We start from the raw sequence: 11,802 nt of genomic DNA, 5'->3' as shown, positions 1-11,802 counted from the left end.
GCAAGCCCCGCCCTTTGTTATTCTCTCCCTGCCCACGTCTTCCAGGTCTTTAGAGCCAGACAAAGAAGGGGCCACTCAGGCACTGGTCAGACACAGCTGCTTCACCTGCAGACTTAGCTGCCCTGACTAAGGAGGAGGTGAGAGGTCAGGATGCTAAGTGCGGGCAACCTCCCTTCCCACCGCTGCCCTTCCCGCTGAGCCTGGGCAGCCCCAGAGCCCCTCTACACACAGTCACCTGGGAAAGGCGGCCCTCGCCCACACCTGCTGAGAACGGAGTCTGGAGCCGCGCCTGCAGGAACCGGACCACCCGTGAATCTCGGAACCTCTCCTGCCCCCCTGCACACAGTGTCCTCGAAGCCCACACCGCAGCTTCTCTAACGCACGTGCCGTGCACCTGGGCCTGTGTGCTTCAGTGCAACGGTGTCACCACCTTGAAATTCTTGACTGTTGGATATTTTATCCTTCAACTCACTTTTTCTAAGAGAAGTCTGGTGGAGAATGGGGCACGCTGTGAGCAGAGCAGGCCCGCACAGTGTGGGCTCACAGCTAATGGCCCCGAGGCCCCGGGAGCTCAGGGCTCCCGTGGAGCCAGCAGCGCAGGTGCACAGGCTGCACGTGAGGACGAGGTGGCACGAAGCCTCTCCCGCTGGGTAGGTGAGGGTACTGACAGCTCCAGGAGGCCACGCTGTGCTTAGACCCAGAACTGAGTTCTGGTACAGAAAGGAGGCCCCATCCTCTCCTCTCTGAACAACCTCCCTGCCCCTGAGGGAGCCCTAACTTGGCCCAGCCCTGTTCCCACCACAATGGGTTCAGGAAGGCCGAAGCGGGGAGCCCAGACCCCATGACTGCGAACAACGGCCCTTAGTCCCCCTTCCCGTGCAGCCTTGTGAAGCGTCTCTACGTGAACCATGTGGATGTCAATAACAAACATCCACTATTATTGGCTCCTTTCTTTCATGCTTTTTTAAGGGAATCTGTGTGTCTGTGGCTTTGTTTCCCTATGGGAAGAGAAGCACCATAAACTTTCCAACTTCTGCGGCTCTCGGCAGCGGCCACGGGAGGGACGGAGTTGGGGGTGATGCCGGCAGAGGGGCTTCGACTGAAATACTGTGGGGGAGGGGCCCCAGAAACTTCCAGGGGCTTCTCACCTGCACCTCCCACCAGAGGTGGCTTCCATTCCTGGGGAGGCAGCCAGCCCCCAAGACGCCCCGAGTCCCTGGCCCCCATCATCCGCGGCCTGCACAGAAGATGGATGACCTGTGTGGTGGCGGCGATGGTGTGCGACCCCACAGTTCAGGCGCAAACAGGCACTCCGGCCTCTCACCCAGTCTCGGCTCACCTCTAGCAAGGGGGCTGGCGGCTTATACACCCTCCCGCCACGGGCAGCTGCGTGCTGAAGAGGGGCTCGGAGGAATGTGCGCCGCCTGACACGTGCTGGGCTCGGCTCGGGACGCCTGCAGGGCCTCCACCTGACACTGCGGGTACCCTGGATGGCCACACGGGACACCAGCAGCCTCCATCACATGTGCCGCTCTGACCGCAGTGGCCCCACGGCTGTGCCAGCCCCACCTGCCTGCTGCTCTACCGGGACCCTAGCTGGGCAGGTGAGCGCGGAGCACAAGAGGGTAAACTGGTCTTCGGCTGCCAGACTCCGCCTGGTCGGCCACTAGCCCAGCCAGTACCTGAGGCAGAGCTGCCTGTGGGGAGGGTGTCACCCACAGACGCTATCCTCAAAGCTCAGGCCCCTGAAAACTTACCAAAGAGGTTTTCTTAAGTTCGTTTTCAAAAGTAGGAGGCCGTTCATCTATCACCCAGAGAAAACTCCTGTAACATTCTGAAATATGTACTTTAAGATCTTATTTTGCAAGCTCTTGTGCTTGATGTCAACAGCTTTGTTCTTTTTTTCTTTTTCTCGTAATATGCAGGTGTTTAGAAAAAAAAGGAATTTAGAAAATACAGAAAACAAAAGCCACTCATAATTGTATAGGCAACACCAATTAATACAGCATCTGGTCACCACACACAGACACACGCGCACACACACAGGAACACTCGTGCACGTTTTTCTTCTACGAAATCTTTTGAGCCCCCATCTTACCTTGTCACCGGCCTCTGTTTTTGCTCACCAAGACGAGCCCGCTTTGGCCTCGTGACCGGTAGGTTTCCATGCAACTCAGAAGCAGGCGGGCAGCAGGGGCTGTGAGGGGTGGGCACCGCCTGGCCCAAAGTGAGGAGACAAGCGCGAGCGCTTCTCCTCCGGGTGCAGTACCTTCAGGGGCCACTGGGGGAGACACCGAAGAAGAAGCCTCTCAAACGCCTTCCCTTCAGTTTCCATGGTTACGACGTGCCCCACGTCCCGGGGTCGGACGGGGGTTTAACAGATCTTCTCTTGTTGGACGTGAAAAGTGTTTCCAGAGAGAATCTGTCCAGATCTTGGCCTGGCTTGCTGCAGGTTTACCCATGTGGTGAATTCGGGGCTCAAGGAAGTTCTGCAGCTTCCCGGGTTTAGGGCTAAAGCACACCCCGCCCTCACCCCTCCCGCGGTCACTGCGTCTTCCCCTCCAGAGGAAGGTATCTGGGACTATTAACGGCAAAGACACTGCCGAAGAGGACAAAGGCCATGGCTGGCCCGGGGCTGGGGTGCTCCCTGGGGAGCAGAGGGGACATGGGCCACTCAGTGCTGGTCTCACCTGTCCTGTGTGCTTATCCTCCTTCTCCGTGGTTGTGTGGCTTTCTTCCCCCGGGGGGGCTGCCAGCGAGGGGCTCCCGAGACGCTGCAGGCTGGGGTTGGCGGTGGGAGTGCTGGATGCCAGGAAACCCAAGACCCTCCAGCAGGTCAGTGCGGTGTGGACAAGACCTGGCCTCACCGGACGGCTAGGCCCTGTCCTTTCGGGACACCCGCTCTGGACCCCCGCCGGAGATGTGGCTGTTTCCCCGATGCCCACCTTTGTCTCAGGAGGCAGAAGAGAGACTGGGTTATCCCTCCCACCCGCCGCCCGGACAGTCACAAGGGCCCCTTCCCAAACAGTCGGAGCAGGCTTAGCAGAGGGAGTGCTTGGGTCTCACAGGGTCACTATGGAGAAGGATTTACTCCTGACCAGGATCCTTCTTTGCTGGTTCTGTTTCTGCGTTGTCTTCACACCAAATCTCACAAGGACAAGGCCGGGTTTTTACAGCATCACTGGCCCAGGGGCCAGCGAGCCTCCTTATGGTGTGTTTGTTACAGGCAGGAAGACAGGGCGGCTGGTGTGACGCTCCCCCAGGCGAGAAAAGGGACCACACTAGGTTGTGTCTCCTGCGGGGTTTCAGGGGTGCTGGCAATAGGGGCGGCCACTCCTTTTCCAAATAATGTCAGACAACCACTGAGTTCTGAAGTTATTCAAGAAACTTTTTTTTTGTTTTTGCACTACGCGGGCCTCTCACTGCTGTGGCCTCTCCCATTGCGGAGCACAGGCTCCGGACGCGCAGGCTCAGCGGCCATGGCTCACGGCCCCAGCCGCTCCGCGGCATGTGGGATCCTCCCGGACCGGGGCACGAACCCGTGTCCCCTGCATCGGCAGGCGGACTCTCGACCACTGCGCCACCAGGGAAGGCCATGAAACATTTTTTGAGCAGGTACCACACATGAGAGTTGCAGAGGTGGAGGTGGGCAGAGCTGGGTGTCAGGAACCAGCTCTACGGTCGTGGAAGAGGCTGAGGATTCCATGAGATGCCGGCTTCCGATGGCAGAGTAGACATTTTCTACCACAAATATTAGCTGCAAAGATACATAATAAAGAGAGAGGCATGACTCTTGCAGCAAAAATAAGGGTGTGGGGTGGAGGAGAAGGTGGCGAGAAGGGCTGAGCAGAGAGAACAAGCAGGTCCTGTCACTCCAGTGTTAAGCGTGCAGGATCCAAGCCACCAGGTCAGCTCGGTCAAGTCCCTGCTCTGCACTTAGTTACCACGAAGCCCTGGAGCCTCCACTTCCCCTGCTGTTGGGTTGGCACAGGAAGTTCTCAGCACAGTCACTGCTGTCATCCGTATGAGGATGAGGGCCCTCTACATGTGGTGTCCCGTCCAGCAGACCCTCGGCCATACCCTCCGAGCCCAGCTGAGGCCCAGACGAAGCCTCACTTCACTGGGTGGCCTCACTGGGGACCCAGGTCCCCCTCCCTGCTCTCACTCCAGGACGCCCTCACCCACAGTCAAAGCGAGTTCGTGGCCAGGCCCACACTCCGCCCCCGAGTGGGGAGAAGGAAGGGGCTGGGAGGCAAAGTGCCTTCAGGCAAGTGGTGCAGGAGCTCACCCATCACCCCTCGTGGTCCGTCCCTGGGAGCGTGGTCACAGGTCACGTGCAGCTGCAGTGTTTCCTGTGAGGACGCAAGCTCTCTGCCGTGAGCACTGAAGCAGGAAACCCTGAGTGATCTTTCCGAGGCTGGAAGACTCCCTGGTCGTTGGGACGAGAGATAAAGCCAGAAAGTGGGTTCTCACTGGGACGGGCCTTCTCTAGACCCAGCTTGGGGACAGCAAGAGTGGGACAAGGGGCCCCGCGGAGACTGTGCAGCCGAGTGACAAGCCCACGTTCACCCGGCGGGAGGCCTTTGAGGGGTCTGTGATGGAGGAAGTCCACCCCTTGAGACAACAGAGGGTTTCAGGGACACACGGCAGCAAAATCAGGGAAAATATGAAGACTCTGGGAAACTGAAGTACGAATATCAAAGAAACTCTTACTGCCCTGAAGGTTCCCCCTGACATGAGCGGGGGCCAGCTCCAGGACCGCAAAGGTTTTTGTGGTTTCAAGCAGCAGAGACCCTGCTCCACAGCAATGGGGCTGGGGGGCTCGGGGGGCCACAAAGCACGGGGGCCCTTCGGGGATCGTGGGGCTGCTGTTGTCCGGGGTCGCCCGCTGGCGGCCGCACCCCTGCCGTGTCCCTGCTGCTCACAGACCCTCCCCCACGGCTGCTCTGGCCCCATTCCCTTCATGCTCCCAATTCATGCCCCTGAAAGCAGCAACCTGACTGACTGCTCCTGATTCCAGGGCCAGCAGGACTCCCTCCGGCTCTCCCTCCCCAGGCGCCAGCCTACTCGCAGACCTGGCGGCGCCCCAGCCGTTGCTCGTCTGGAAGCTTCTGTTGGTCTCACGAGGCACCACAGGCAGCACTGCCGTGTCCATATACCCATCGTTTCCGGCCGACACGTGGGGATGGACGCTGAGGTTCACCGGAGGTACCGGGCATTTCGTAGCAAAGGGAGCTGTGAGAGGATGTGCTCTGTCCCCTCCTGGCCTGCGACCAGCAGCCACTAACGCTTCCTCCTGGGCCTCCACGCCACTCACCAGGCAGCGCAGGCTGTGCTCGGATCGCCCTCCTGACGCGCAAAGCCATTTGGGGTCCTCTCCGTGGACCAGACACCAGAGGCTTGGTTCTAGCAACCAGGACACACTGCCCCGAACCCGTCGGCCCAGCCTCACCACTTCTCTCCCTCTGGTTTATGTTCTCAGCCCCAGCTCCCGCAGCGTGGCCAGGGTCCAGAAAGGACTCCCCTGACAACGGTAGGGGAAAAGGTTGGACAGAAGGGACCCGAGAGCAGTGCGACAGATGGAAAGATGGGATATAAAAGACGGCCCTCCCCTCAGCCACCTAACAGTTTCTCAGCCCCTGAAGTTGATGGCGCACAGGGTTCCTATAGTGACAGTCACATCAAAGGATGACGTGAAGATTTCCGAGAAAGTAAACAAATCATTTGGAAATAGTTATAAGACTTTGGTGAAGTATTTGAGCTGCCACTTACATCACCTGATGCAGCTTTGTTATCTGCATAGTGAGTAGACTAAAAAGCGAAGACGTTTAATTTTAGAGTCTTTTTAAATACATTTATTTACTATTTATTTATTTATTTTTGGCTGCCTTGGGTCTTTGTTGCCATGCGCAGCCTTTCTCTAGCTGCAGCGAGCAGGGGCCGCTCTTTGTTGCGGTGCGCGGGCTCTAGGTGCACAAGCTTCAGGAGTTGTGGCCCGTGGGCTCAGTAGTTGTGGCTCGCGGGCCGTAGAGCACAGGCTCAGTAGTTGTAGTGCATGGGCGTAGTTGCTCTGCAGTGTGTGGGATCTTCCCAGACCAGGGCTCGAACCCGTGTCCCCTGCACTGGCAGGTGGATTCTTAAGTACTGCACCACCAGGGAAGTCCTTAATTTTAGATTTTGTATTAATTTGTTTGGTCGTGCTGGTTGTTAGCTGTTGACACCATCAACTCTTCTCCCCTTTGTCCCCACAGGAACCTCTGCAGATGGCGATAAGGATACGAACAACGTGGCCACTGCCTACACCCTCAGGCAAGCCCCTCAGTGCCACATCACAACACGTTCACCATCCACCAGCAGAGGGGAACCATCGGTGTGCCCACCGCTGGGCTGGAGTGACAGGTCAGGGGTCAGGAGGGGCCACCCAGTGATGCAATCAAATCTACATTTGTCCCAGCTGGTGAGGCACAGACATCACCCAATCAGAACAGGCACCAGCGGTAAAGACGTAAACATAAGACATGACGCCATAAAACTCCTAGAAGAGAACGTAGGGAAAACGTTCTCTGACATAAATCATACCAATGTTTTCTTAGGTCAGCCTCCCAAGGCAATAGAAACAAACATACAAATAAAAAACCCAAATAGGACCTAATCAAACTTACAAGCTTTTGCACAGCAAAGGAAACCATAAACAAAACGAAAAGACAACCTACACAATGGGAGAAAATATTTGCAAACGATGCGACCTACAAGGGCTCAACTTCCAAAATGTACAAACAGCTCATACAACTCAGCAACAAAAAAACAAAACAAATAACTCAATCAAAAAATGGGCAGAAGACCTAAACAGACATTCCTCCGAAGAAGACATACAGGGGACTTCCCTGGTGGTCCACTGGTTAAGACGCTGAGCTCCCAATGCATGGGGTCCGGGTTTGATCCCTGGTCAGGGAACTAGATCTTGCATACCACAACGTAAGATCCTGCATGCTCTAACAAAGATCCCGCACGTGGCAACGAGGATCCCGCGTGCCGCCAAATAAATAAGTAAATATTTTTTAAAAAGAAAAGGAAGAAGAAGAATACATGAAAAGATGCTCAACATCGCTAATTATTAGAGAAATGCATATCAAAATTGCAATGAGGTACCACCTCACACCAGTCAGAATGGCCGTCCTTAAAAACTCTACAAATAATAAATGCTGGAGAGGGTGTGGAGAGAAGGGAACCCTCCTACACTGTTGCTGGGAATGTAAACTGGTGCAGCCCCTACTGAGAACAGTACGGAGGTTCCTCAGAAAACTAAAATAGAACTACCACATGATCCAGCGATCCCAACCCTGGGCATATGTCCAGACAAAACTATAATTCAAAAAGATCCATGCACCCCTATGTTCATAGCAGTACCATTCACAATAGCCAACACATGGAAGCAACCTAAATGTCCACCAACAGACGAAGGAATAAAGTAGATGTGGTACATATATACAATGGAGTACTGCTCAGCCATAAAAAAGAATGAAATCGGGCCATCTGCGGCGACATGGACAGACCTGGACACTATCACACTCAGTGAAGTCAGTCATACAGAGAAACACAAATGCTGCACGGACTCATTCACATGCAGAACGTATACACGACACACATGAACCTACCTACGAAACAGAAACAGACTCACGGACACAGAGAACAGACTGGTGTTTGCCAAGGGGATGGGGGCTGGGGGAGGGATGGAGTGGGAGGTTGGGGTGAGCAGAGGTAAGCTTCTATATACAGAATGGATAAACAACGTGGTCCTACTGTACAGCACAGGGAACTACATTCAATACCCTACGGTAAAGCATAATGGAAAAGATTCTTTTTAAAAAAGAATGTATACATACGTATAACTGATTCACTTTGCTGTGCAGCAGAAACTAACACAACATTGTAAATCAACTCTACGTCAATAAAAAAATATATCAGTTAAATAAAGAAGAAGACACCAGCCACTCAGAACAGACACTCAACCCACGAGAACAGACCCCAGACCAACCGGCACACGGACCAACCAGTCAGAAGAGGTAGCTGCTGCAGGCGGGGTCCTGCTGGCACACACAGGCTGACGGTGAGCCCCGGGCACAGTGAGCCCTGAGGGATCCCTGGAGGAAATCAGAACTGTACCCACAAGACCCCTCCTCTAACTGGCAAAACGCAGTGGCTCTGCCTGCCACAAAATTAGACCACATCCCCTGGTGAAGCCGGAAAACATTCCTGGCATCCTGACCCCGGAAGTGGTGACCACATAACTGAAGGGGTCCCAGGACCCCCCAGTTTGGTGCTGGGACTGGGAATACGTTGATCAGATCTCAATCCAGGGGAAGTCTCCTCCTGGGTCAGTTTTGGAAGGGGGTGGTATGAATTTATCAAAGTCTGCTTCTCTGCTGAGTGGCGAGCCAACATGAGCCCTGAGGTGTGCCTGACAAGACAGCACCCGGGAAGCCAGTCACTTAGTGGAGGGGAGGCCCCCCACATTTGGTGCATCTGCTCTCTGGCGGCACCTGTGGTCCCCGCGCTGACCACCACGTGCCTGTGTGCCGGCAACCCCCAAGCTGAAGGCTTGTGGTCGCAGCCGCAATCACAGGCACCAGCAGCACCAACCCTCCCATCCTCGGCCCGACCTCGAAGTCCAGCTGAGGCCAGCAGATGCCTCGTGAACTACGTTCTACGGTGGCCCATGTGTCGCTGCTGAGCACCAGTGTCATGATGCAGGCCAGGGGTCCTCAGCCTGGCAGAACATTAGAACCCCCTGGGACACACTGACCCGCAAATGCTCCCTGTCCCAGGGCGAGGGCAGCCAATCCTGGACCTGGCAGTGACCCGAACGGGCACACAGGTGCAGAAAGCAGAGTCCACGACACAGACAAGGTGCGGTTGTCCCGGGGCAGGGAAGGGGCCTCATCTTTGGCCAGAGCTCTCTGATGCCCCGGCTTAAGAGTAAGGAGGCTTCGGGCACAGGGGGTGTGGTGGGAACAGACTCGGAGCTGCTTTGGAGACGTGCAGCGCAGGACACGTGGGTGAGTGAAGGACAGAGGCGGCTTCCCGTAAAGAAACAGAGTGCAGACAGGCTTGAGGTGGAGGAGAGCCCGGCGAGGGCTGGGAAGCAGGGCCTGGAAACCGTACCTCTCTCTCTCCCGCGCTCTCTTCTTTCACGTCTGCCCTCTTCATCTACTTAACTCCCGCTCTGCAGCCTGACGTCTCTGCCCTTGCGTACCTACACACTCCTTCTGTCCATTCATTCAAGGGATATCGATGTAGCACCTACCTCTGGCCAGGTCCTATCCCAGGCACGGGAACAGCCTTGACGAAACAGACAATAACCCAGGTCCTTGGGGAGCTGAAATGCTACCGGGGGCCAAATGCGCCCCTCCTGTGACCCCCACCCCTGGCTTCGCCTTCCTCAGCCTGCCGGCAGGCCCCCTGACCTCCAGCGCCTGTCACCCTCTGGCACCGCCCATCAGGTGGCCTTCTCAGCTCATAGCACCATGTGAAATGGCCTTCCCCTTGTCACCTGTGTTGCCTCAGTGTACCTGGCGATGTTCAATATTTCCTCAGTGGAGGAAGGTCCCAGCTGCCCTCATGGCCCTTCTGCTGAGTTCTGACCACAAATTCCCGCCACAGCGGCCTGGAAGGACTCCCGGGGTGGGGCGTGGAGTAGGGGCAGGGGCTCGGGCACCCTTGGTGTCATAGCGCAGCTGCAGTGCCTCAGCGGGGCCCCAGAGGCTGGTCCCACGTGGGCCTCTCCAGGGGTTCAGGGTAGGGCGGGGACCTCCCAGCACCAGCACAGACCCAGACGGCGGCCCGACCGGCTGCCTTCTCCCTGGGACAGGAGGACGGGCGACCCTCGTTGCTGCTCAGCGTCTCGGCCACCCGGGAAGAACGGTCAATTCCAAGGTACTGAGCACCCTGTGTGTAGTTATACGTTTTACCTGCATGATCTCAACTCCCTGAAGCGGAAACGCTTTGGGCTACCCACCTGGAAAAATCAACGCGAGTGCTTTAAAATCACTGCACTTAACACAATCCAGACGCGAAAGGCCCCACCCACCTGCCAGGTGGCCCAGCAGCAACTCCAGGGATGCAGCTTCTTTCCTCCTCAGTGTGTGTCCTTCTTAGGGCCTGTGTCTGTCCTCCCGGTGCCAGGGAGGGAGCGGGGCAGGGGGTTGGGGGGGTGGAATGCTCCAACTCAAGCATCACACTCACCTGGGCAGAAAGGAGTGGGGAGGAGGGAGGAGCTCAAGGCCTGTGTCTGGTCTCTATTTACAAGAGGCCCAGCAGGTAGACCCGCACTTTGTTCCCCCTCCTGGCAGCAGGGTCACAGCTCGGGGTCACACGGCGAGCACGGCATGGCTGGCACTGGGCCTATTAGGCTGGACCCCCATGGCTACTCTTAGTCAACCCACTGCCCTCCCAGAGGCACAGGGAAGGTTCCAGGTGAAGCCTGCAGCCTGGGGAGGGGGCCCTAGCGAGGCCCCAGAAGGAGCTGTGACGACGCCCTGCCCTGCCCCGCGCTCTCCCAGAACTAGGTTTTCTCTCGGGGCAGAGAAGGACGAAGGGGGTGAAAGGGCACTCTCCAAAAAAGGTTTGATTGCTGTTTTTGTCAGCTTGACATTTGAGACTTTAAGTGTACGAAGAAAGGTTACAGAATGAAAATAATTAATGCTTGTCGACACTGCTTGTCCCAGAGGCGGACCTAGTATCGTCAGTCTTTTGTGTACCACACTAGAAAATATTCCAGTACATGGCCTCTCTGTGCCTCAGTTTCCTCCTCTGTAAAAAGGGGATTCTAATAGCTGCACCCTGAGCTTCTGATGGTGATAAGTGAGCTTGCCCTTGTAATGGGCTGAAAGCTACTGTGGATTTAGAACCACGAAGCTATGCATGCCTCCCGCCCCGAGACCATCCACCTTACACACAAGTGGGCCTCACTCTTTTCACTGGGCTGCACGGTTGCTGCGTGTGGCAGACTTCATGTATTTAACTGTCCCCCGTGGGGACAGTCCGGTTGTTTCTGGTCCCGTCCCCATGGGCGTTTACCAGAACAGGCGTGTGTCTCTTTGGGGCCACCCCCTGAAAACGTGAGCCCTGCCAAACGCCACGTGCATTTAAATCTCAGACAGACGCTTCCTGATTGCCTGCAAAGCGCTGTAACCAACGCCCAAGGGCCGCTAGAAGGGCCCCTCCCCCACCTCAGAGGGGTGTGGTCCTCAACGCCCAAGGGCCGCTAGAAGGGCCCCTCCCCCACCTCAGAGGGGTGTGGTCCTCAACGCACAGACTGGCCACACTCGCTGTCCAAACAATCAGAAAAGGCTCCTGAGCAACAAGAAAAATGACTCCACATCCACAGCAATCCAACCCGCCAGGCAAAGTCACCCAGATTTTCAACACAGAACGCCCTTATCTTTATTTATACATTACAGACAGTCGGTTTCGTGTGTACATCATGGACTATTGCGAAACAATGATGGACTCGTGCCCGTCGACTCAGCCTTGTCTCGTTTCCTCATTTCTGAATAGCCCAGACCCTACCCTGTCAGTGTGCAGGGGCCCTGCTCCTTGGGGGTCGAGGGCCAGAGCGGGTAGGAGGAGGGGCGGGCAGTGTGACCACACGGGCCATCGGTCCCGCCTGAGGCACCACCACGTGGTCTGTCGGGGCTACCATCAAATCCCGACCTTCCCAGGGAAGAAAACAAGCTACACCGGTTCAGGGGCTCCCGGGGGTCGTCAGGCTCGCCCTGCGCCGCCCAGCGGCCGAAGTGGACC

The 11,802-nt window shown here is 56.4% G+C and overlaps 1 protein-coding gene across 1 annotated transcript in view; it reads right to left on the bottom strand.

The window, feature by feature from the left end:
• Window positions 1-3,567: 3,567 nt before the first annotated feature.
• Window positions 3,568-11,802, bottom strand: part of DRC4 (dynein regulatory complex subunit 4) — a 28,269-nt gene continuing 20,034 nt past the window's right edge. Inside the window, exons 12-13 of the mRNA XM_024735637.1 lie at window positions 4,289-4,429; window positions 3,568-3,757 (exon numbers count right to left, since the gene is read on the bottom strand). The gene's annotated coding sequence lies outside the window, so the exon portion shown is untranslated. The remainder of the gene's footprint in view (window positions 3,758-4,288; window positions 4,430-11,802) is intronic.

Source organism: Neophocaena asiaeorientalis, unplaced genomic scaffold (genome assembly GCF_003031525.2).
Source record: "Neophocaena asiaeorientalis asiaeorientalis breed wild unplaced genomic scaffold, Neophocaena_asiaeorientalis_V1.1 scaffold40, whole genome shotgun sequence".
Lineage (NCBI taxonomy): Eukaryota > Metazoa > Chordata > Mammalia > Artiodactyla > Phocoenidae > Neophocaena > Neophocaena asiaeorientalis.
Note: the sequence above shows the minus strand (reverse complement) of the source record. Positions and strands in the feature narration are given on the sequence as shown.